This window comes from Haliotis rufescens, unplaced genomic scaffold (genome assembly GCF_023055435.1).
Source record: "Haliotis rufescens isolate VD_foot unplaced genomic scaffold, xgHalRufe1.0.p SCAF_8, whole genome shotgun sequence".
NCBI classification, from domain to species: domain Eukaryota; kingdom Metazoa; phylum Mollusca; class Gastropoda; order Lepetellida; family Haliotidae; genus Haliotis; species Haliotis rufescens.
The window spans coordinates 9,013,016-9,035,241 of NW_025964372.1; the positions used below are offsets into that span (position 1 = coordinate 9,013,016).

General features: G+C 40.4%; 1 long non-coding RNA gene across 4 annotated transcripts; it reads left to right on the forward strand.

Moving 5' to 3' along the window:
* Positions 1-361: 361 nt before the first annotated feature.
* Positions 362-20,263, forward strand: LOC124125997. 4 transcript variants are annotated; one of them, XR_007219349.1, is made up of 9 exons: positions 362-509; positions 5,435-5,577; positions 12,909-12,948; positions 15,257-15,304; positions 15,617-16,011; positions 16,384-16,632; positions 17,637-17,729; positions 19,605-19,658; positions 20,182-20,263. It is a non-coding gene; the product is annotated as an uncharacterized LOC124125997 (long non-coding RNA). The 4 variants fall into 4 exon arrangements; XR_007219350.1 differs by having other exon boundaries at positions 363-509; positions 15,617-15,658; XR_007219352.1 differs by lacking the exon at positions 362-509 and adding an exon at positions 763-851.
* Positions 20,264-22,226: the final 1,963 nt, after the last annotated feature.

Sequence of the window (22,226 nt, forward strand, 5' to 3'; positions counted from 1 at the left end):
TAAGAAGAGTAACTACTAACCGTTTAAATATTAATAAAAAGAAGATAACTTTCTCTGACAGAAATAAATACATGCACATATTACTTTAAACATATACAAACTTGTATAATTTAAACAAAATGAGCATTTATTTTATCCCATTAGATCTAACAGACAAATGTATGACGATGTATTTATATTTGTATTTTGACTTGTCTTAGATACCAATCCGTAGAACATGTGTTGCCCAGCTATTTAAATGTATAATTAACCAAGGTTGTCACTACAGGTTCGGTGTATTTCGAGGGTATGATAGTTCAATTTAGAAATACGTTAGGTGAAGTAGAAACATTTGACACTGCCTCATGTAGTCTCTTTGTGCTCACCCGGAGCCTCGTTCGCGGATAATACGTCAACATGCACCCGACCAGTACACGAGGAGCACTGCCCCGAGACGTGACGTGTGGGGTAATACCCGGGCGTTCCTTCATTTATCGGTGAGGAGAACTGTAGGCTGTGTTCTGTACCGGGTAAGTACCCCTAATATTGGATGGAAGGAGGTTATTTATTGTGGTAACCGCATCCAAGATAAGTCTCCTACAGACCTTGTTAGCTACAATGTTCAACAGAGTGTTTATCCCACAATACGGATGACACAACGGCATTACAGATGTTCTTGTAAACAAATCTTAACATACACTCGTTCATGCGATTTTATTTGAAGTAAATTGTTTCGCTTTTTCGAACATCTTCTCATTATTTGGTTACGCTTGACAAATCCTTGTGAGGGTCTTTTAATTTAGCCCTCCTTGAAGCGAACATACTACTAGATGTAACTGCCTGCTGTTGTTTTGTTTGTCTGGTTGCCGAAGGTAGGTGAATACCTCGACTGTCGGGTTGGCAGATACATTGTTTTATGCATGGATACATTCACGTCATTGATAGCCTAGGTCACCAGTTTATATTCTTGTCCACGTTGTTCGTTATTTGATCTACAAAACGTGTAGAGGCTGAAGATATACCAACCTTTTAGATGTGTCAGCTCCTCAAGGAAACTTAAAATATTGCTTTGTTCGTGTCTCGGAAGTTTCCCTAATGTATAACATTGCCAATCAGTTCATGGATTTATTTTTTGAGACTTGTGGAAAGATATTATCAAATGTATGCGATAGACGTACGTAATATTCCGCTCATGGCAACCGTCATGTTACAACTGGCACGAGTGGAGATATCAAGGGACAATTTTTTTCTTAGCTTTAGCCTTGTCTTTATCTTAGTTGATAATTAATAATCTAAGGTTATCTCGGTCCTTACAATAGTGGTGGGCACATCCTCTCCCTAGAAGGCATATAAACTGCTAACTACGCGGCAGAAAGTGTTTAATCCTTGTCCGATCATTTAAACGCGTTTTGATACGTTTGTATTCCAATTAACTTGTTTGGAATCGTTTACAATGAAGACCTCTAAAAAAATACAATATTCAGATAATCAAGTACGTATAATGTCTAATTGTTTTGGTTGGACGATATTATGAAATAAGAAAAAATACAATATTCAGATAATCAAGTACGTATAATGTCTAATTGTTTTGGTTGGACGATATTATGAAATAAGAATATTTTGTTGATCACTTTTAGACTTAAATGGTATCACACAATCATCGACATTTCTCTTCTGACTTCTGCTTGAAATCATTATATTTCCCAAGACTCTGCCGGGCGGTCGGGTAGCCTAGTGGTTAAAGCTTTCGCTCGTCACGCCGAAGACCCGGGTTCGATTCCCGACATGGGTACAATGTGTGAAGCCCATTTCCGGTGTCCCCCGCCGTGATATTGCTGGAACATTGCTAAAAGCGGCGTAAAACCATACTCACTCACTACCGAGACTCTGCATGAGTTTGATATATCGAGCGTTACAGCAGCAGAGCTGCAGTAAAGTACGTGCCTTGTATTGACGCGCAACAGGGATGGTCTCACTTAGGAATGACACCATTAACTATTGTCCACAGTTTTCATAAACAGGTTTTTGTCCAAAATATGTTGAGATTTTCGGATGTTGAGTGCCTGGCATATGTTAGGATACCATGTTCAAGTGATAGATTCTGTTTCTGTGGTGTGTACATGTGGAATGCAATGACAGATAACACTGATACATGGAACCTTTGCCTCATATAATCAACTAAACATATACACACACTAGGATGGATAATATATACTCTTAAAAAAACAAAGCCAGATTTGTGAGGTAGGAAAATACATTTATACGAGGAACCGTACAATGTTTTGAGCCAAAATGTTGTGGTGAGAACACTTGCTGATTGTAGTTAACTCAGTTATCGGTACATAGGAAAAGTCCAAGGTGAAGGTCAGCTACCATCAATAACGCGTATGTCTCCCGAATCGATAGCGGTCTGACATCACTCTTTTATTTCCATATGCTTTTGGACTTTTTTACATGAGGAACCTTCTCATGATTATAGCTCTGAAATATTTAGGATGACCTCATTTCACTTGTTGCCTTCATATTTCTTTTGATCTCATGTGCTTTTTCTCCTGCTACAATATGAACTGAATGACTAATACTTGACAATTGTATACACTGATATTCCCGTGGTTACCAGACACTGCGTGTAGAATGCAGCGCAGCGCAACATAATAATTATTTATGGTGAATAAACACCTCGTTTCAGGTCTGGTGTACACTTACTCTGTAATAAATGTACGTTCGAAACTCTGCTCTCTGATGCTCTCTGTGATAATAGAAATATCATTTTTTGGTGATCGTAAACGCCTATAAATAATGCTTAACGTATTGGAAATGTTCATATGATGTATAAATGTGGTTCTTGCATGCGAAGTATTTATGAGACAAGTTCCATTGACAACGATTCACGCACGCACATACATACACACACATACGAAAGCTACTGTCGGTTATTTCTCATTATTTGCTGGGACGCAACTTCTCATATTCGTGTAAATATGTCCAATTATTGTCTAAAAAGAGAATGGTGCTTTCTTATAGTAGCGTTTCAAGAGAAGGAAAGGCTGGTAGTTAGAGCTGTCAGGGAAGACCACGTGAACTGCATCAGTACGCTCTGAATAAAGTAAAGCTGTCAGGGGTGATGGTTAGTTACGTACGTCCACAAGTTATCAGGTTTGACAGACAGGCATCATTATTTATGTCTTACTTATGTCTTACCAGAAATACGGACACAAACATTAACTTCAATAATTTCATCTATGATCATTTGTTCAGCAATTTAAAAGTAATATACAGAGTTTTCTTTCTGATTGTTGAAAGATTAATTTTTTATTACATCCGCATATTTGTCGACCGTGTCAGTATTATTGATGATAAATAAACATGTTCCATAGCTCACAATTATCAGAATACGTCAAGTCAGGACTTAGTTGTACTTTATGTTTTGTCAAAGGATAAACAAACTCCAATATGAGTTTATATCATGTTTAAGAATTGAAATATGTGTATATGCCGGTAAAAGGTTGTCTAGAAACTTCCTAAATCCACTAATTGAAAAATTGACTGGGATGTGCAATATGCTCTTATGACGAATAACCTAAAATGCATGTGATACTGTAATACTGTAATTGCAAAAGGTTTGGTTATCGTGTAATTCCTGCGTTATACATGTACTGGTCATCACGGGGGCAGCCATGCAACCAGCAGGTTGTGATGTAACAAACGTCCAGTGTACGGCGCGTAAATGAAAACTTATTTCACAAAGCTTCGTATAAGTTGAACATCAGAAGACATTCTGTCCACAAAATGATTTTGTGTCGTATAAAGTGTGTTTAATAAACTTACAAAAACGCACCTGCAGCTAAAGGGCGACCACTGATAGTTTCGCCTCCTTATAGTGGACAAGGCAAATTGAAAGCGAAGTTGCAAAAATCAGAATTGTAGATTGGGGATATGCCAGACGGCTTCATCAACTAATTATGCACTGGTCAGAGGAAACCTTTGTTCTTCTTATCATAACCGCAGATGGGCATAGTTGTACACTGACAATACTAGCCAGGTGGCGATCTTCGCGAGACAAGAGCGTTAACTGACAAAAAAGTCCAGTTTCCACCCTTGTCGAACTTGGCTGGAATTTCCAGACTCGATCGTAGCGCCACCAGTGGTTGTAATAATTACGGGTTATGTCCCTTCTATGTCCCTCCTGCGGTCCAATTCCGTCTCCCATGTCACTTGCGTTTGCACCAAACAAAAGTGAGCAGATCAAACAGTAAAGACGATCTGATCGATAATCAAGTTCTGTGTTGTAATAAAACGGGTCACTTCAGCGTATTGATTTGAAACATGAACAGATTTGAAAAAATATCTGTCGACACCCAGTTGACGGTACACATGTTTTGCAAATCCTGCAGTCGACCACAATCTGCACGTTGAAATACATGTTGTTTACGAACTGGATGTCTACTTCGTTACCCGATTTTGCTTGAACTATGCATGTACTTGTCGTCCAGCCCAAATCTTGCTCCAGAATTCCAGCCTAGTTCGGCAAGGATGGAAACTGGACTTTTATAGTCAGTTAACGCCCTTGCCTCGAAAAAGATGCTTTTCCCATAGCTCATGAAAACGTTATACGTACAGGGGTTTAACATTAAAAACGTTGAACCGAGGGGACATTGGCCAAGCAGGGGCCATACACTATCATATCTTGACCAATGGAACCAGTGGTCGAAATGTGTAATATGTGTCGATGTGTGTTTAAATGTCGTTCGAATCATTCTAAAATCATATCCTCAGTCACCCTCAATCCCCGTTCGGGAAATCTGTGAGTATGTAATTGAAAATACGCGCGCCACATCTAAAAACGGATGATTAATCCGAAAAGTAATGTTAAAGGTACATGTCAACAAGTGATACCTAGTTAGTTTTTTATGAAACACAGGTCAATCAATCGGTCAATATGAACTGGGGTGAGTGTGTGAGTTTGGTTCATGTCGCCTTCAGCAGTATTTCAGTTGCGGCAGAAAAGCGCATGGGAGAAAAGTTTAAAGAGATGCAGGTCATCGAGGTTTACTTATAACACTGGGGAAACCTATGAGCACGGGTATGGTGATGATAAACCAAGACACCTTTCGAAACCCAATTTACACTCTATTAAAAAAAGTGTTTCCCACCAAACTCACAGAATTCCCGTGAGTCGGCCTCTTGTCTAATATACCTGGAATAGAACCATAACATTCAGACTTGAGTTGCCCACTTCACAGTTCCATCATCTAATACCAGATTTCGGTGGACGCGCTTTGTTATGACTGTACTGGTGCGGATGTTGAGCCATCCACATAGATCCAAAATATTGTTGCCACGGTTGTCTAAAACCGGACCCGGTGTTAAATAATTTGTATCGTCTAAGTTTTACTTACCCTAAACTTGTTATCGTTACAGATGAAAAACACATGATATATTTATTCTTTTTCAGTGCGGGTTGTCCATTACACTTCATTCAAGGTGCCCGTTTTCCCCGTGGGGATGAAGACCTTCTACTTGGGCGTGGCCACAGTGCTGGCCGGGCTGTGTCTAGCGCTTATGTGTGACGCTGAACCTCACCGCCGTCTCAGGCTGGTAGGTACATCAGTAGAGTTACTTTGTGGTCACTGACAGCGCAACCCCGCTGTTAACAACACCCGTGCGTCAGCCATAGTATTATCTCGAGAGTTTCACCATATCGTAAACGCCTTATATACTAGTATCTGCTTTATGTTCAGCTTTCCCATCAAATAACAGCTGTGATGTTTCAACAAACGTCACCTAGTCACCTTCGTGATTTGTACTTTCACGTTTAATACACTCTCATTTATTCATTTATATTTATCTCATTGATCATTTTCTTGTAAACGACAGATACACAGCAACTATGTTCAGTAATGTTGATCATTGGTGTGTCAACACTTTAAAAGCGTCTGTAAGATTCACCAAGCAATCTTAACCACCATACAGGGGGCACGGGTGGCACAGTCGACTAAGGCACCGCAATTCGCTGTGCAGATTTGCGTCCCTTGGGCAACCTATGCTCGTGGGTCTGAATCCCAGTTCGCCCCGAACAGTTTCTAGGTTTGTCAGCCTATGCCCTTACTCGTGAGTTTCACCAAAGTAGTAAACGCATGAGACCTACATTATTGGGCTTTCCTCCCGCATTAGGCTAACACGCGGTGATATTAATAGAATACATAGACTCACTCACTCACTAACTCCACTGCTTAACTAAATTGGTATAACTGCTGTCGTTGCACAGTTTAAAACTTTCGTCATATGACTGATATACTGTAGTAAAAGGCGTTTACCGTGAATTCTCTTTCAATAAAAAGGTATAATTGTATTTTGTTTCATCGATATCTAACTTGTCTTTTCCTTGAGGCTGCTTGTCTTCTGTTTGGCTACAAGTCATCAAGTGGCGAACAAGTGGATAAATATGTACATGTATGTATATCAGATGCAATTCCTAATGGCAGTTAGAGGTGATATCGATGTTGGCAGTTGCCTCGAGATATTGCAAAATAAACTTGCTTCTGAACTCAGCAACTGATATTACATCGGATGATACGATTGGATGAGCAGTAAATACATAGTATCATAACGCTAACAGATATTTAATTCATCGTGACGTTAAATTTACAGATTGACTTGATGTACATACAGACAGATTGGTTCCAGCAAAACGTTACACAAACATATTGACTTTACAATGGCGTCACATAGATAAATTGACCACAATATGACGTTACATAGACAGATAACCTGCACCTTGGATTACATAATTGTACTGACTAGAGCATGACGTTACATAGACAGATAACCCGCACCTTGGATTACATAATTGTACTGACTAGAGCATGACGTTACATAGACAGATAACCTGGACCATGGATTACACAATTGTACTGACTAGAGCATGACGTTACATAGACAGATAACCCGCACCTTGGATTACATAATTGTACTGACTAGAGCATGACGTTACATAGACAGATAACCTGGACCATGGATTACACATTGTACTGACTAGAGCATGACGTTACACAGACAGATAACCTGCACCTTGGATTACATAATTGTACTGACTAGAGCATGACGTTACATAGACAGATAACCTGCACCATGGATTACATAATTGTACTGACTAGAGCATGACGTTACATAGACAGATAACCTGGACCATGGATTACACAATTGTACTGACTAGAGCATGACGTTACATAGACAGATAACCTGCACCATGGATTACATAATTGTACTGACTAGAGCATGACGTTACATAGACAGATAACCTGCACCTTGGATTACACAATTGTACTGACTAGAGCATGACGTTACATAGACAGATAACCTGCACCATGGATTACATAATTATACTGACTAGAGCATGACGTTACATAGACAGATAACCTGGACCATGGATTACACAATTGTACTGACTAGAGCATGACGTTACATAGACAGATAACCCGCACCTTGGATTACACATTGTACTGACTAGAGCATGACGTTACATAGACAGATAACCTGCACCATGGATTACACAATTGTACTGACTAGAGCATGACGTTACATAGACAGATAACCTGCACCTTGGATTACACATTGTACTGACTAGAGAATGACGTTACATAGACAGATAACCTGCACCATGGATTACACATTGTACTGACTAGAGCATGACGTTACATAGACAGATAACCTGCACCTTGGATTACACATTGTACTGACTAGAGCATGACGTTACATAGACAGATAACCTGCACCATGGATTACACAATTGTACTGACTAGAGCATGACGTTACATAGACAGATAACCTGCACCTTGGATTACACATTGTACTGACTAGAGCATGACGTTACATAGACAGATAACCTGCACCTTGGATTACACATTGTACTGACTAGAGCATGACGTTACATAGACAGATAACCTGCACCATGGATTACACATTGTACTGACTAGAGCATGACGTTACATAGACAGATAACCTGCACCATGGATTACACATTGTACTGACTACATCATGACGTCACGTAGACTACTTGGCTACAATATGACGTTACAACGACTACTTGGCTACAACGTTACGTCACATAGAATACTTGGCTCCATGATGAGGTGAGGTGAAATGGGGTTCAACGTCACGTTCAAGATTATTGCATTTATACAGCGACGTTCACGTGTGTGTGTGTGTGTATGTGTGTATGTTCCAGCTTGTACTTGTCCTGACTAAAGCTGATTTTATAGTGCTAGCACACTTGAGATACCATGCCGCAGTTTAACATTATTACCTCACTCAGACTCAGTATACTGACTCCTAGCCGACCAGTCCTTGTTTTTGTCCCTTCATGCCGAGCGCCATGCAAGGGCAACACCAAGTACCATTTTGTATCTCTTTTGGTATGACGCGGCCGGGGATCCCGACCTTCCGTTCTTCCGGTCAGATGCTCTATCACGAGAACACGGAGGCGGTCGGTCAGAACATGACGTTACATTGACAGCATGGCGTTATATGGACAGATTGGTGATACCAAGGCGTCACATGGACAGAGTGACTACTGTATGGCGTTACAAAGACAGACTTACTTTGACATGACGTTACAAAGACATATTGGCTGCATCATGTCGTTACATAGACAGTTTAGATACAACATTGCGTTATACAGACAGACTGACTAACAGCTGGACGACAGCATGACGTTACGCGGTCAGATTAGCTACAATATGACGTTACACAGACATACTGGCTACATCATGATGTTACACAGACAGATTGAATACAGCATGACGTTACACAGACAGATTGAATAAAGCATGACGTTACACAGACGGATTGAATACATCATGACGTTACACAGACAGATTGAATAAAGCATGACGTTACACAGACAGATTGAATACAGCATGACGTTAGATAGACATACTGGCTACAGTATAGCGTTACATAAACTTATTGGCTACAACATGACGTCACATAGACTAATTGGCTACAGCATGGCGTTACATAGATATATTAATTACAATATAGCGTCACATAGGCTAATTGGCTACAACATGACGTCACATAGACATATTTGCTGCAACAAGATGGAAAATAGACAGATTGACTACAGATTGACGTGACATAGACTACTTGACCACAACATGGCGTTACATAGACAGATTGACTACAGATTCACGTGACATAGACTAATTGACCACATCATGGCGTTACATAGACAGATTGACTACAGATTGACGTGACATAGACTACTTGACCACAACATGGCGTCACATAGACAGATTGACTACAGATTGACGTGACATAGACTACTTGACCACAACATGGCGTCACATAGACAGATTGACTACAGATTGACGTGACATAGACTACTTGACCACAACATGGCGTCACATAGACAGATTGACTACAGATTGACGTGACATAGACTACTTGACCACAACATGGCGTCACATAGACAGATTGACTACAGATTGACGTGACATAGACTACTTGACCACAACATGGCGTCACATAGACAGATTGACTACAACATGACGTTACCTAGATAGATTGAGTATAACATGACGTGACGTGGACGAATTGACTGCAGCATGGCGTTACATAGACAGATTGCCTACAACATGACGTTACATAGATAGGTTGACAACAAGAAGACGTAACATATTTAGATTGACTACAATATGGCGCCACATAGACAGATTGACTACAACATGACGTTACCTAGATAGATTGAGTATAACATGACGTGACGTGGACTGATTGACTGCAGCATGACATTACGCTGACATATTGACTGCACCACGGCTACAGCATGACGTTAGATAGACAGATTGACAACAACATGACGTACCATAGACTTACTGACTACGTCTTGTATTGACAAGGACATACTTGCTACACCATGAAGGTACATAGACAGATTGACAACACCATAGCTAAAACATGACGCTACATAGACTTACACGGGCAGTTTGGCTACATAAACAGATTGACAACATCCCAAAGTTACATAGACAGTCCAGAGCATCAGGCATCATTCTAAGTAATTTAATCCAATACTTAATTACCCTTAATTGGCTGGCTACAAAAATATTACTACGGCCTGTTTCACCAAGGATTGCCTTGTTTGAGGCAAACTCACCCAAACCGAGAAAACATTTGAAATATGAAGTGTGAACTTTTTCAATTACAGCATAATACTTAGCACCCCATATTTCAGAACCATACAAGAGTATAGGCATAATTTTGCCTTCAAAAATGGTACATGCTGTGAAAAAAGACACACAACTATTTTTCCTGAATAGATTATGAAGAGGCATTATGGCTTTCGACGCCTGAACAGCTAATTGCTTACATGCCATAGACCATGACAATCTAGAGGAGAACATAAGACCTAAGTATTTATAGTAAGTGACTATTTTTCATGTTTTGCAACAATACCACCTTTTCTAAAAACTAAAGCATTGGTTTTATTCAGATTTACTTAAAGACTTCATTTTGAACAGTAACTCTGTAACACATTTAACTGTTTTTGAAAGCCATTTACAGAATAGGAAAAAAATACAACATCATCAGCAAAGAGAAGGAGCATAATGTCCAATATTTCTTGTCATACAAATATCCCATGTTGGCAACTATTTTGCAGCTCTATGCTAGTTCATTTATGAAAAATATAAACAACAACGGACTTAAAACACAACCTTGTCGTACACCGGAGGATGTTGGAAAGCATTCCGTACGCTCATTATTGACCTTTATACATGCGCCGACTGATGCATACATGTTTTTTAAAAGTACAGACATTTTACCATGACATCCTTTAGTAATAAGTAAATACATCATTTCTTTCCTATTAACAGTCAAAAGCTTTTTTAAAATCAATAAATACACAATAAAAGCGACCTCTGGTTTTGCACAAATATTTAGAACAAAGAGCTTGTAAAATAAACAATTTATCAAAAGTAGAGTAGATACATGTAGGTCGGAACCCTGCTCGAGACTCGGACAGTAAATCATTTACTTCCATCCATATTCGCAATCGTTTTTCTATGATTGACGTAAAGATTATCCCTATAACTTTTAGTAGTGAAATGCCTCTATAATTACTTGGTTCACAAACTGACCAAGATTTATATAATGAAATAATCATACTTATATTCCAAGATTCTTGAAACACACCCATGTCTAAAATCTTATTGAACAATAACTTCAACTAGGGTGCAAAGAGATCCGATGTTAGTTTAAAGAGTTCAGGGGGTATCCCATCTTCACCTGCGGACTTGCCCATACTCAGATTATTGATAGCGTACAAGACCTCTCTCTCAGTGATCTCATCTGACTTCATCCAAAAAGGGTAAATCATTACAATTATCACATGTATGAGAGAGCAGAAACTCTCCCACAACACGATCAAACTCATTATTATCAGTTCCCTGTAAGGGATTACGAAGATCTCTAAAGTAAATCAGCCAGTCACTTGGAGATATACTGAACAGCAAAAGTTCCTGTGACATTAAATAAGATTTAATGCAAAGTTAAGTTTTTTACCAAATCTGAAACAATTTCGGTTTGCAACAGATAAAAGACTCCTGTAAGTGTTCAAATTGTTTAATTTGCCATACTAACTTCGGAAAATGCCTGATTTCATAAAAAAACATGAAGATGCAAAAATGTCAAATTACAACACAATACCGTGTGTCCACCTCTGGTTGCGATGCAAGCAACACATCTTCGTCTCATGGAATGGACCAGGCGTCGCACAAAGTCCTGTGGGGTATCTGTCCATATCTGCTGGAGCATGTTTCGAAGTTCCTGGTGTGTCTGTGGAACACGTGGTTGACGTCGAAGGCGCCGATCCATCTCATCCCACATGTGCTCGATTGGTGAGAGATCAGGGAAGCGAGCCGGCCAGGGGATGACATTCACGCTGTTTTGTTGAGAATCCTGAACAAGTCGAGCAATATGAGGCCGTGCGTTGTCATGTTGAAAGGTAATGAATGGACCATGATGACGCAAAAACAGGCCCGATGATCTCGTCGCGGTAGCGCTGTCCATTGATATTTCCCTCTACCACTATCAAACGGGTCCTCTGTCTTGCTGTTACCCCACCCCATACCATAACGCTAACGCCCCCGAACCGATCTTCTTCCATGACACAATGATTGACGTAACGTTCACCTCGACGTCGGTACACTCCAGTCTGTCAATCGCTGTGGCTGAGGTGAAATGAGACTCGTCAGAGAATAGAACTTGCCCCCACTGCATGGCCGTCAAGTGTAGACGCTGTCTACACCACTGAAGACGTGCTGGACGGTGGTTTCGTGTCAAAATGGGACGTCTGGCGGGTCTTCTGGCGACAATCCCTGCACATCTGAGGCGACGACGTAGGGTTTGTGAAGATATTAGTCGAAGGCCAGGGATGCTTCTTGCAGTCACTGTTACTGGTTGGAATCGATTTCGTAGGTGTGTTGTTCGAATCCAGTTGTCTTGTCGCTTATTGGTTACGCGTGGCCTGCCACTCCGAGGATGGTCTCTGACTGCATTCGTCTGTTGCCAACGTTGCCACAAAACACCAAATGGTGTTTCTGTGGACGTTACATTGTCTTGCAATATCACGTTGACTCGATCCTCCTTTAAGCATACCAATGGCTCGCAGACGCTCATTTTCGAACAGGCGTGGCGTTTCGTAATGTTGAATAATTGCGTAATTTTGTTGTTTTTCTGAGCGGTTGTTGTCAGCACGATGCTAAACAATTATCACTATAATCAGTTGTAACTAATATCTCTAATTAGTCTGCAGTTATAATTCTCTTGACCTATAATTAACACTTCCTGAGACTTGTAACTGATTCGGCTCTAAATTAGTAGAAAGAATGCTGTTTAACTGTTATATCTGTTTCATGATAATACAGAGAATATCTTCCCGGCGCAATAAATGACAAGCTTCAACAGGTGAGTATATGCCTTTCCTTCAATCCGTTTAAAAATCCTTAGGCATATAAACGAATTACAACAAATGATTCTGTCACGCAAGCCAAAATAATTTTGTTACGCTTTTCCCATTCCTTGAATTGTGAGTGGAGAGTTGTGTAAGTTTGGAATATGGCAAAGACAAAAATAACAAATCCTGTTGTAACCAATGCAGGCAGGAGAGGTTCAAGCCATATGAGTACCTGCTTTTAGTGGTTCCTAGTCTGGATCGTGGAACAAAGAGGATCCTGTAATTTGGCAACCAGAAATAAGCATGTTATTCGTCATTCAACTCACAACATAAAAATACATTGGAGCGAGTGAAGAATTATGTTTTTATAACTTTAAAACACATTCTAATGACGAATGACGAAATAATTCGTTATTCGAATGGGTATTTTTAATTTCTCATTCATCATTCGATTGTATTGTGATCGTGTAAGCTGAATGACAAATGACGACATAATTTGTTATTCGTCATTCGAATGTTTTAAATTCGTCATTCGCCATGCGAAAGTATTTTGTTGTTGTGAGATTAAAGAAGAATGAGGAAAAAATTCGCCTTTCGACATTCGAAAGACGAATGACGAATAACAAGCTTGCTTTTGGTTGCGTATCTATTAAGGTGCTGCAATTCGCTGTGTATAGATGCGTCTCTGCGGTATGCCAGAATCCCATTAATGTGGTTTCGAATCCTAGATCTGCACTGATTATATGATTCTTGTCAGCACCATTACCGTGTTCGTGGGTTTCACCAAAATTTTAAACACCTATGCCTTGATAGTCTTCTCCCAGACTATGCTGACGCGGCCCGAATGACTAAATGTTCCACTCAAAGCGGTGATAAATTTACTTACACTCTTCAAAAAACGCACAGGTAGTATGTAGTTCACTGAACCCGACTACACAAAACAATCTGGAATTTGAATTGGATATATGATATAGGAAAATGTTGGTGGCCTGATATTCGCCAAACGGTGCGTCAAAAAGCAGCCATTGTCGATTTGCAATGTCTTAAACAGCATTGTTTTCACGCTTGTTCAAAAATGTCATGGAGGAAAACAGTAAAGCAAAATGCATGTGCAAGTTATGGCTTTCGTAACTCGTGGTAGTTGCTATAAAAAGGCAAGCATAAGCCAATAATGTGTCATATTGCTCCCCCACACCATGACACTACCGCCACCGAAATTGTCGAATTCACGTACACAATGTGGGGCAAAACGGTCATTTCGACGACGATAAACACGTTGTCTTCCATCTCGCCGGTGAAGGAGAAATCGTGATTAGTCACACTCGTCTCCAGTTTCTCAAATGCCAAGGCTGTAAGGTATGGCATCAACGCAAGCGTCGCTGTCGATGGATCTGTTGCAAAACAGGGACAATAACTGGTCTTTTGGGTCGGATTCAAGCCTCACGAAGATGGTTCCTGATAGTCTGGTCCGATATCCTCCTCAAACCAGGGTCTCCGTAGCTGTGGCATTGCGATGACGTAGGTGGAACAGTCGAATGTAGCGATCCTGTGCAGGGTTGGTAACTCTTAGTCGGCCGGTTATCGGACGGTCTGCAGTGGAATTGAACTGTGTGTATCGGTCACAAAGGCGGCAAATGGTGCTGTTTTAGATGTTGAAGTGGGGTGCAACAGAAGACTGCGACTCCCCTCTTTGGATTCGTCCTATTGCGATAGTCCGATCGGCTGTGACGACGAGATCTGACTTGGTTGTGGTTCAGGGAAATTTGACAGCAAATCGCTACATGAGTCAAATTCTTCAACTACACCTTCTTCCAATCATTGACCGCCAGAGGGAGATGTTTCAACAGGACAACGCTCCACCGCACACAACTCGTGTCAACTTCATTAGGCACAATACATTTACTAAATATCTACCTGTGCGTTTCTGTTTTTGAAGAGTGTACTCCATCACCCTTCTATTATACTTGTTCTTTCATAACGTACAGAATGTATAATTATAGGAACTATATGTGATAGTCATGTCTACATTTCGGGACACGGCGGGTGATTCCTGCGAAGGCATGATTATATGTTCTTGGGTTCGTATATGATTCTTGGTCTGTCAGCACCATACGCGTGCTCGTTTTCACCGAAATGTCAGCTGTCTACAACCTGCATCACAGTCCTTATTTTAGGTACGCTGAAGTTAAAGGTTACGTTACCGAACTGATATGTGCATTTCACATACATTGCAGTAACTGTCCTTTTTCTTCAGTTGTTCATCAAACATTTACAGGTATAGTGGAAAATAATATCACATGTTTCTTCTTACTGTCCAAGATCCAACACCAGCGACTGCACATCAGGCCTCTACCAGCTATAATCCTTGTAAGTAACATTGTATAATAGTGAGTGAGTGAGTTTGGTTTTACGCCGCTTTTAGCAATATTCCAGCAATATCACGGCGGGGGACACCAGAAATGGGCTTCACACATTGTACCCATGTCGGGATTCGAACCCGGGTCTTCGGCGTGACAAGCGAACGCTTTAACCACTAGGCTACCCGACCGCCCCCATTGTATAATAATTCAGAACTCGAGCAATCATCTCGGAATGACAATGGTGTTTCTATTTGTTTTCAAGTGACAAGAAACACGTTATGTAGGTTGAATGTACAAATACCTCTCTTTATTTCACAAGGGCTGAACTGGGCTACTACCACTCAATCGTATAACAGTACCTGTAAGTAAAAGATACTCTATTTTGCCTTCACAAGCACGTTTTATTCTGCGCAAAATAAAGTAACTATAATATGTTCATACAATACTTGTATATACTACGCTGTTTTGTCATTATGTAAAATACCATGTGGTTTCCGAAGTTGAACCATGAAGATCACACCGTCCTGTTGCTGTTTTAAATTACGTGTCACTCCGGACCATATTTGGGCGAAACAAGGTGTCTCTCTAAAAGCATACGGAATATAGACAGGATATAAGTTAACCTAACTGATATGTACATTCCGCATATATTACATAATGTTTTCTTGTTCGAAGGCTCGCCATAAAACGATGGCCGTTCATATGTCAGGACTGGTAAAGGTTTATGCTGTTAAATCAACAGTGTGTGTGTGTGTGTGTGTGTGTGTGTGTGTGTGTGTGTGTGTGTGTGTGTGTGTGTGTGTGTGTGTGTGTGTGTGTGTGTGTGTGTGTGTGTGCGTGCGTGCGTGCGTGCGTGTGTGTGTGTGTGTTTACATATGTCATAACACGTATAGTGTGTTGTAATACAATCGCCACATCATAATTTCGTACGATACTCTCAGATGTCCTTCATAATTGGTGTTTACTCAAATTCCTATGATGCACTGTCTGGAGTTTGTTTTGATCTATACTCCATCCTGTCATCGTTTTTAAAGAGCATCATTAATAAACAGCATGGAATACATACGAAGGTGCTACCTCTTGCAGCCTGTTCCCAAACTCTATCTGGTACGGAGGGAAGTTTCAGCAGCCCTGGAGCGGGAGCGGGAGCGTCGTACTCTGGCAACCTTGACTGCCTCTACACCATTCCCTCACCACCACCAGGGAGCCTAATTGACATAACATTCATGCTGTTCCAACTGGAGGACCATTCCTCTTGCGACTATGACTACGTCAAGTTCTCCTACACCCGCCAGAAGATCTGTGGAATCAAGACCACGCCTCTGTAATTCTCCTGTACGTAAGCAGACCACATCTACTATATGGCCAAATGTGTCATTCGTACTAATTCAGTTCCCTAAAAGAACTCAAATTATCACAAATTGTCATCACATAACGTGGAACATAACAGGCAACTATCCTTTCCTTTCACTCATACTTATATTCCCTTACATATATTCCTTCACATAAATAGTGATCTTCCTTTCACTCATACTGATATTCCCTCACATATATTCCTTCACATAAATAGTGATCTTCCTTTCACTAATACTGATATTCCCTTACATAAATAGTGACCAACCTTTCACTAAAAGCGATATTCCCTTACAAAAATAGTGACATTTCTTTCACTCGAAGTAATATTCCCCTACATAAATAGCAGCTTACCTTTCATTCTAAGTGATATCCCTTTGCATAAATAGTTACTTCCTTTCACTGCAAGTGATATTCCCTTACATAAATAGTGACCTACCTTTCACTTACAGGGATATTTCTTCAAATAAATAGTGACCTTCCTGTCACTTACAGTGATATTTCCTGACAAAATAGTGACCTACCTTTCACGTACAGTGACATTCCTACACATAAATAGTGACCTTCCTTTCACTCCAAGTGATATTCCCTCACATAAACAGTGACATACCTTTCAGTCACAGTCATATTCCCTTTCGAAAATTGTTACGTACCTGGTATACCTTATGAAGATGACATGCAAGAAACAGATGTATAAACTATAAACACTTCCCATCACGTGTCAGTATTAACACGGATAGGCCAGGGTTCATTAAGACCACGTATCGCTAATGATAACCACTGTGTAGTGGTGTGTAGATGTACCTGAGAAAGACGAGGCGGTGATTCATGAAGGCCTGCGCAACACAGTCTTGATACCCGTGTGTGCACAGCATGCTCGATTATATGTGGTTTTTCGTAGTTTGTGTGTAGATAGTTAGAATATCATAGAATATGTCGAATAGGAAAAGACATACTTTATAAATAACCTAATTGATTGTTTTCAGTTACATCCCTGGAGACGGACTTCAAGATATACTTCCACTCTGACGGTTCAGTTCATCATCCTGGTTTTCTTGCAGCATTTAGGATTCGAGAAAGTAAGTAGTCTATTCTTTACAGCTATATATTTATCTGGAAGAAAACTTTGAAAGAAGAAAAACCCACGACCCAGACAATATATAACTAGATTTCACAGATTTCATAAACTATCAAAACATAAACCTCTCCTTGGCACTTTGTGACAAATCCATATCCGTATATGCAAGGGTTCGGGGTACGGTTCTCGGGGGGAACACCAAGTATTCAGCTTGCAGTATTTACTTGTCAAGCATTTACCGTATGACGGTAGATATACAAGACGCTGTGCAAGGTGGGCATATATTGGTATTGGTTGATGTGTTGGTGCATCGGAGCACGTGGCCTAACCCTATCTACGCTAAGGGTAAAACCTTCTTTTTTTCGTCTCTGGGCCAAGGCCTACATATCAATGGTAATCTAACACGGAGAAATCCACAGCAATAATGACAACAGTAATAATGAGAAGTGACATAGCTGCTCAGCTCATTCAGGATGGCTGACCACACTCATACTTTCGCTTGAAGCTATTAAGTTATTTGTATTATTGAGTGAGTACTTTCACAAACATATTTCGTCTCCACGAACAAAGTGTATTGTGAACTGTTTATCAAAGCAAGCTGCAGCTCTCAAATGATGCTACGACACACGACATAAAACACATACAACCAAACCTAGGTGTAAGGTAAGGTGAAATTGGGTTTAACCTTTGCTTGTACCAGATCGAACTAATGCTAGTTGTAAAGTTCCAGTTATCCAGTACCATGGCACAGTTTAAAATGATTACTGAAACTCCGACACAGTGTACTGACTCCTTGATTTTCTTGCTAATGTGTTCGGAAACAAATTGGGACGAGTGTTATCCTATCTTCTGATAACCTTAACCCTCGCCAGGTTACATTTACCGTTTTTATCCCCGCCAAGAAGTGTTGTTAGCGAATAAAGGAACGGAATTCGTCCTTCAGTCCTTCCGCCCTTTTGTCCGTCCTTCCTCTTCTCAAAGGGGACACAGTTTATCAAAAACTATATAAGTCAGAGAAATGAAATAATACAGACTGATGTCATTGGTCATGGTCTAAAACGAGTTTGAAAATTGGTGTTGTAAATTCATGTTTTTACAGACTTATAGCTCTTGTTCCGTTCTTTTCAACTTAGTGCATACTGTTTGAAATGGGGACACGTTTTCGCAGAAACTACTGAGTGAGTGAGTGAGTAAATGAGTGAGTGAGTGAGTGAGTGAGTGAGTGAGTGAAAGTTTGCATGTTTATCTAAGAGATACTTTTCAAGACTGAGTTCGAAAATTGGTCCCGTCAATAATATATTTACAGAGTTAGTTCCCTTGATCCATGTTATTTGACTAAGTGCATAGTGTGTGCAATAGGGACACGTTTTCGCAGATACTACTGACGTCAGCTCACCAATGAGATACTTATCAAGACTGAGGGATTTTTCCAAGGAAGGGACCTTTTGTGTATATTAATTTCACATTTAATTACGTTTTCTGATTACCTCAAGCTGCCCAAGTGCATATCCCTTTTTAAGGCTTTATAGGACTCTGTGTTATAATTTATTTTCACTACAATATGAACAATCAAAAGTGTAATGTGACCCATTGCGGGGAATAGAGATAACGCAGTTTTCTAGTTGGAAAATGCATTGATTATATTTCCTTTTACTGTTTAAGATCCAACACCAACGACTGGTAGTTCTTATCGGAACTCTACAAGCTATAATCCTTGTAAGTAACATTGAATGTATAATTAAATGCATGAGAAGTCATACTGGAATTGTGTGTTTACTTTTATTCAATAGAACTTGCATTAACTAATGCTCTGACACAAGACACGTTATGTACAAATGTAGGATGAGTGTACAAATACCTCTCTTATTTTCACAAGGGCTGAACCGGACTGCAACCACTCCGTGGTATTACAGGACCACAACCCCTTTCAGTAAGTAAAATAATTTTTAGGTTTTAGGTTTGCATATTTTGCCAATTTGAAGTAACTCTAAGCACGGTTGTAGTTTACTTGTTGTTGAGAAATTTCTTTGTCACATTTCTTCAGAAACTCACACAAAAACCATTCTATGAAACTTTGAACAATAACAGATGTTATGTGATATATACATTTTATATCATTCATCACAATTCCCTTACGCTGTATTTGCTGTCAATGTTCTGCATGTGTCTAGTCAGCTGTAACCTGACCCACACGGCCGACGAGGGCACTATAGAGAGCACCCCTGGAGATGGCTCCTACTACCCTAACAACGCCTACTGTACGAATAATCTGATGCATGTGTATACGAAAGTCAAACCTCGTTGTCTTATAAAATTCGTATCATCGTTGATACAGTCCACATGTAGCACGCTGATTTAATACATGAATGTGCTGTAAATGGCGTTCGTTATTTGCTTACTGTCTGTATTCAGTATTCATTTAGTTCATGGTCGCGCTAATGTTTCGTCCACAGATTCATTCACGAACACCTTCACCTTATACTTCAAGACAGACTACAGCGTTACTAGGAGAGGATTCTCCATTAATTACAGGACGGTGCCATGTAAGTGTTTGCCAGATATCTCTAGGGAACACACTGAGGTAAACTAACATTTGCACTAGTAGATCGCGAAATATGACGTACATATAATGAATGAGTGAGTGAGTGAGTTGGGTTTAAGACCGCTTTTAACAGTACTCCAGTTATATCGCGGCGTGTCAGCTAAATGTGGGAGGAAAGTCCGAAGTGATGCAGGTCTCAGACGTTTACCACTTTGGCAGAAACTGCATTCGATGGAGTTTTAAAGATGTCCAGTGGTATTTCAGAAGTTTATTGGACTTGAGGATAATTGTATTCATCCAGAGGTTAAATATAATTACATTTAGCCCTAAACAGCTAAATGCGGTTATTGTCATGCAAACACCAATTCTTAAACTATGATATTTATTCTGCCTTACATCTATCTATGTTAACATTCTAACTCCGCCAACCGCTACGCGCACTACCACGTCACAGATCTCACTACGTCAAATCCTTCACTCTCACACACTATCCATATCATCGGGCAAAACCCGCAATGGTAGCGCTGTTACGCTGGTTGCCTGCTACACAGCGGGGCCCATTTATCCAGCCTGCAGATCGTCAGCGGGTGGATGCTATGGCATAGCCTTAATAAACTCTTGTCTGCTCAGGGTCTAGCAGAGAGAGTGGTAAGCTCGACTGATTCGGATACAGCGGGAAGCTGATTTATTTGGAAGCTGCACTATACTAACACCACAGGAGTTATCTCCCTTTAGGCGTTGTGCCCGCCTCATCCATCTACAACTCGGCCTTTTCTCCCCGCAAATTTATCTTCTGATCTCATTTTCTGTCATTCAGTGCATATTTATTTCAACACCATTAATATCTCAACCATACAAATTTAATATATTCCTCTCAAAGCCACAGGTCTGTCAATAACAATGGAAAAGAATGTTGTGGTTGTAGGCATATTAAAGGTAGGACACCGATAGTGTGAAGTAGTCCTATTTGATACTGAACTCATGCATGTAGGTTGAAATGTGATGATGTCGATGCGGCTACCAACACCCAGACTCCTTGAACATTAGAAATTACAAAATGTGATCATGCCTCTCTCGTTATGTCTTTTCAGATGTTCCCACAACTAGCACAACAACTACAACAACAACAGCACCGCCAACACGTACGTATGCATGACATTACCCTTTACATGTGACACACCGTCCACTCCCCTTGGGCAGGTCTTGATTCTGACGATGTTTGTTCATTGAAGATACACACTTCAGTATACGAGTTTGAAATGGCATTGAAGCATTTCCATATGCTGGTTATATCGTTGCTCATACTCCCGACCACTGGTTTGGTGGTCCAGACTGGATTAGCTACTCCTATAGTTGGAACACTGCAAACATGCAAACAATATCCATTCACCCGAACATGGAGAGTCTATCCTCATGTAGACTTATGTAACCATGTGACAGGCTTGTATTTGTTGACTAACACGTGTCCGCCTCATGTTCATTTAAGCGATGGATGGTGTATCATCTAGTCAGCGGGGTGATTTAAGGCCGTCTTTTAAAACAGTGTTTTGGTTATATCACGGCGTGTCAGCTATACATGGTCGGATATCTCGAACTGGTGCAGGTCTTAGACGTTTCCCACTTTGGTGAAACCCTCGAGCACGGGTACAAACCTAGAAACATAATCGGGGCGAACCGGGAATCGAACCCGGGATCACAGGTTTCTGGCCGGCCTAAAGTAGGCAACTCTGCACAACAATGCATTAGACGACTGTGCCACTCGTTCCCCTTCATGTCATCGGTTAATGATGCAGTTGCATCGTAATACAAAATCATGATAACAATAGTGTGATGTGCTTAGAGACATTTAGTTTGTTGATCCGTGATAGCGATAGTTACAGTGCGTCACTTGAGATATAACATGCAGTTTCATAGAAACGTTGGTATATTTGGATGTTATATGTTCCTTAAATTCCT